We start from the raw sequence: 5,093 nt of genomic DNA, 5'->3' as shown, positions 1-5,093 counted from the left end.
TTTAAAATCTGCTTGAATTAATATTTCAAATTTCCAATAATTTTTTTGGTTTAAAAATATTTTTTAAAATTTAGGAACATTATTAAATTCCTTTACATTTTTAAAATTTGTGAACTTTTTAATTGGACAAGCATCAAGAAATGACTTAAACTGCGTATGTGAGAACATCATCCTTTCTGCATCGTTTGCCTTATTTCTGCATTTCAGTCAGCAATGCAATTAGGGAGCCCTTCAGGTTGCTGTTGAAAGTGGGAAATGAATCCTCAGAGGCGAGCACATCCCCCTGTCAAATATGTTCCTAAGCGCGGTCCTAAGCCTGCTTGTCCGCGGGTATCTATCATTCTGCCTCATGTGCTCACAGTACGCACACGCTGGCTTCTCATACAAGTATATGTCCTCCAGAGCAACCGATGCTTCCATGACACTTTTGACGTAATTCACAAACCTCTCCTCGCACTGAAATCCAAAGACCCTGAGCACGGACAAATTGTGGTGCTTGAATTCTGCAGGCGCTTCCCACACTGCACACGCGTCCTTCTTGTCCTCGCTAAACGCATAGATCTTCCTCTGCCTCTCATCCTCTATAATATCACATGGATGATCCCACACCTGCATTTCATCGGGCAAAAATTACAAATGCAAGAAGGAAAAAACCAAATGCAGCTCTTCCAACATTTTAATGCGCTTATAGGAAAGTTGAGATAGAGAATTCCACTGCAACTTGCACATGCAGCAGAAAGGGAAACTATTTGGAGATAACAGGTACAAAACTTTACTACCTTGATGCATAGCTCCTGAAGGTACGGTGCACCTTGGAGAATGAACATTGTCCAATTCAGATCGCATTCTTCAGAGATGTGGGTCAAAGTCACATGCCTTAATTTGTGGAACACCTGCAACAATTGATTTGATTCTTCTGGTTTAACCCAGATCTGCAGAAGACAAAATATGTCTGTTAACCTAAAGAACAGAACATAAAGGGTAGCGCAAACAGGGAAACTTAGTTGACTAACAAGATTATATCACCTTCACTAACCTTTTCACACAGAAAATTTAGATGCCGAGGAACTCACTTAACTTGAGCACCTTGTGCCGTGCAAGAGCCATACTGGTGAGGCTCAGAGTCTGGAGCAGTGGGACATAATCAAAAGACAAAGGATCGTGCTCACAGACCCGCCAAGAATAAGTCAACATTTTGAGCTTTGGTAGCCACACGAGATCAACCCTCTCAAAATCACACTTGACAATCTCGAGTTCACAGAGTAGTGGGTGTGACACTTCTAGCAAAGAAAGGTACCCCATGTCGCAGTTATACAGGCGGAGGAACTCCAGTTGCTTGCATATACTGAAAATTTCAGGGAGCCCCGATGATTCAGCTAGCCTCAAATTTTCTAGCTTGAGTCTTGCCAGACCATTGAATGCCTTTGGACAGGAGTCAAAAAATGACTTAAACTGCATCCCATAAGTGAGAACATCGTCCTTTCTGCATCGTGTGCTTTCCTTCATTGTAAAGAGAGTTAATTCCGCTGACCCAACCTTGTTTATTGCCATGGTGTTGGCAAGAGACTGGCCAATACTAGTAACATCTCCATCTCCCAAGAAGAATTGCACGCGCAGGAGGTTAATGGAGCATAGACTTGTACTAGTCCTGCTTTCCAGCAAGCTCCTGGTTGCTCCAAGGACGTTGGCATTGGCCCGAACTACATCATCACAAGTCAATTCTCTATTGTGCTCATCGTCATAGGAACCAACTGTTATGAAAAAATTGGAGAGCATGGTAGAAATCTCCTTCCACCGTCTGGCGAGGATTCTAGTTCTAGCAGCATCTGCGATGTCAAGTCGCCCTAAAATATCGAGCAACACACCCTCAGGCAAATTACTGAGCCGATCCGATTCATCTTCTTCCTCTGGCTGCATTTAGAATGGAACAAAATCAGAGTTGAAGAATTTCTTGCAGTCTCCTGTATACTATGTTTATTCGTGTTTTCAGAAAAAAACAAACTGTAATTTTTGCTGCTTTACAACAGCAAAACTGCAATCGTGCTATTTTCCGCACACAAAAAAAGCATTTTTGACCACTAGTTTCTACTATGATCCCTACTTTGTAATATTTGTAACAGGATTTAGTTGAAGAATTATCTCAGGATAAAAAGGTGTACATGATAAGTAGTAACTCACCAGATTGGCTAGAGAGATATATGCTGGGTACCCGCCACCAAAGGAAACTCGGAGACTGAATTCGAAAGAGGGCTTGTTTATGATTGTAATCCGGAAAGGACTGTTTTGATTCCGGATCACCGCTAAAAAAAGGGAGCCGCTTCAGTTGCGGATTGCGGCTCGGAGTGGAGCCGCTTGATTGCTTCGATTGCCGGTTGCAACTCGGAATGGAGCTGCCGCTGCTTCGATTGGGGACTGCGGCTCCCAAAGGGGAGCTGCTTATTTGGTCGCCTCTGCTCAAGCACCGGTGGATCCTCATTCGAGGCATCCAACGGCGACGGCGAGAGAGTGGAGATGGGCGCACGGTAGGCACGGTAGGCACGTTAGGCAAAAATAAGTCCAAAAAATTAAAATGAGGAAAGTGTCACCATGTGGGATAAATCTTGAGCTTTATTAGTGACTGCCTCATTAAAACCTTCCATCCCTGGGAAGTAAAAGAGTACAAAGCCACACTCTAGGTTACAAAAGGAAAAGAAAATTACAAAAGCATAAGAAAATTACAAAAGGAAAAAATACAAAGACTACAACTACTCTTCGTTCTCTTCGTCTTCGAGTGCAAGATCTTCGAACGTGGCCATCAGTTCGTTGTTTTCCGCAGTGTGTTGGCCTCTTCTTCTGGCTAGTTCTCCGTCTTTCACGGTCATGAGTGTTCTCACCATATCTGGGGTGAGACTCGTCCTTCTTTCCTCAAGTATTCTTCCAGCTAGACTGAAAGCAGACTCTGATGATGTAGATGAGACGGGTACTGATAACACATCCCGTGCTAATATGGAAATCACCGAATATGTAACCTTGTGTTCATGCCACCACTGAATTATGTCAAAGTCGTCGTCCTCATCTTCATTGAAGCTGACTTTGTCGCAGTTGAGGTACTTCGCTAACTCCCCGCCACCTAAAAGCACAGGCGATGGTCCTGATGTGGAAGAGCTCGGGGCAGAGCTGGAAGAACCAAATAACTTGCTCCACGCTCCTTTCTTTTTTCCAGTTGGTGCTGGTGGAGGCCGTTGCATGCGAACTCCGGCATACTTTTGATCGTACTTAGCATAAACTTCAGAAAGCTTATCATGAACCTCAGTGGAATAAGCGATATAATCTATCCCTAGGGCCCCAGTTAGTACAGTGAGTGCACTAGCAAACAATTCAAGTTTAACCCTAGGATCCAAGATAAATGCAAATGCATACAAAATAGGAATCTTCGCCCAATATTTGCAATATTTAAGTTTCATGCGAGAAACCATAGGACTTAATAAAACATTATTTTCATATGCTTTTCAAGTGAGATGCAATGTCTACAAGAGTGTGCATCATTAAAGGAGATGTGGGATAGTAAACCCCAGACTAAGAAATTGTTGCATCATAAAATATCTCTACAAACTTGACCAAAGCTTTAGCAACATCCCAAGTATCAGCAGTGAAATGTTCTCTTCCCATATTTGCATTAATCCATCCCGAGAATGCAATTTCGTCTCGGATAACTGCCTTAAGCATCATATATGTAGAGTTCCATCTAACAAGCATGTCTAGATTGTACTTATGAGGAATTTGTTCTATTGCTATGCAATATCTCTTATAGCTAGTAATTCGCTGAGAGAGTTACCAATAAAAGAAATCGCAGTGCGTATAGTCTCAACCTCTTTCTTGCATCTTTTGATAGCACATTTAGCAATAAGATTAATTATATGACAAGCACAACGTTGATGCAGTAAAAAAGATGCAGCATATACAGAAAATAGAGGACTGAGGCTCTCCATTGCAGTTGTATTTGCTAAAGCATTATCCGAAGTTACTGCAAATATCTTTTCGGTCAGACCAAATTCTGACACAACATTAAGTATTGCCTGAGCTATGTTTTCACCCGTGTGTGCTTCGTCAATTAATTCAAATCCTATAATTCTTTTTTGTAGATCCCATTTTTTGTTAACATAATGAGCGACCACACTAATGTAGTCTTGCTTTGCCCGACCACTCCAGATATAAGATGTTAAAGAGACTGAAAAGGTGCATGTAGTAAAATCATCTTTTATTTTCTGAAGACTAGTTTTGCATAATTTTGTCATATCCCTACTTGTAGTTTGTCTAGAAACTGATTTGAAACTAGGAGTATGAACTTTTTGAATGTATTCGATAAAACCGGGCGAATCACCAAAACCTAATGGCAAATCATTAGAAGCAATTAAATGACAAATTCCTTCTCTATGAAGATCAGGATCATAGATGAAGTTCTGTACCGTACCGTCGGGGTTGAATTTGAGCGTGGCCTGTGTCCCCGCAGACTGCTTGTCCGCTTTCTCGTGCTTGAGGATGTGCCTGTTGAGGTGGCCGGTTCTTCCTTGCCCCCCCCCCCCTCCCGTGGAAAGCAAGCGGGTGCATCTCTTGCACCGAGCTTTCAACACGTTGACGCCGTTCTCCACGACTATTTCTTCTTTGAAATGGTCCCAGCATGCTGAGGTTTTGCGTCGAACCCTCTTTGTGCCGATGGAGGTGGAGGTACTATACTGGGTAGTGGATTGGCTGCCGGACACTACATACTCGTCGGAAGAGGGGTATGTGGTGGTATTGTGGGCTGAAGGATCGATCCACTCAGGGATGTCCACGTCTAGATCACTAGTATCGAAATTTAACCGGCTGGGATCACTACCCATGGGATCATCCATGTTTGAGTCAGTGCGAGAAATAAGAGGGAGAGGAGGTTTGAGTGTGAAAATGAGAGGGGTGGGCTGCCCTTTTTATAGCAAAAATCTGACATTTTTTTGGACCTAATTTGCCCTACAACGTTCAAATATTCAAAAATGAGACAAAACATACCTAAACCCCTCTAACCCCCCCCCAAACCCCTCTAACCCCCCACTAAATCCCACCCAGCGCTGCCATCGGAG

At 42.9% G+C, this 5,093-nt stretch overlaps 1 pseudogene; it reads right to left on the bottom strand.

The window, feature by feature from the left end:
- Positions 1 to 231: 231 nt before the first annotated feature.
- Positions 232 to 4,871, bottom strand: LOC125517089 (annotated as a pseudogene).
- Between the last annotated feature and the right edge of the window lie 222 nt (positions 4,872 to 5,093).

Source organism: Triticum urartu, chromosome 6 (genome assembly GCF_003073215.2).
Source record: "Triticum urartu cultivar G1812 chromosome 6, Tu2.1, whole genome shotgun sequence".
NCBI classification, from domain to species: domain Eukaryota; kingdom Viridiplantae; phylum Streptophyta; class Magnoliopsida; order Poales; family Poaceae; genus Triticum; species Triticum urartu.
Note: the sequence above shows the minus strand (reverse complement) of the source record. Positions and strands in the feature narration are given on the sequence as shown.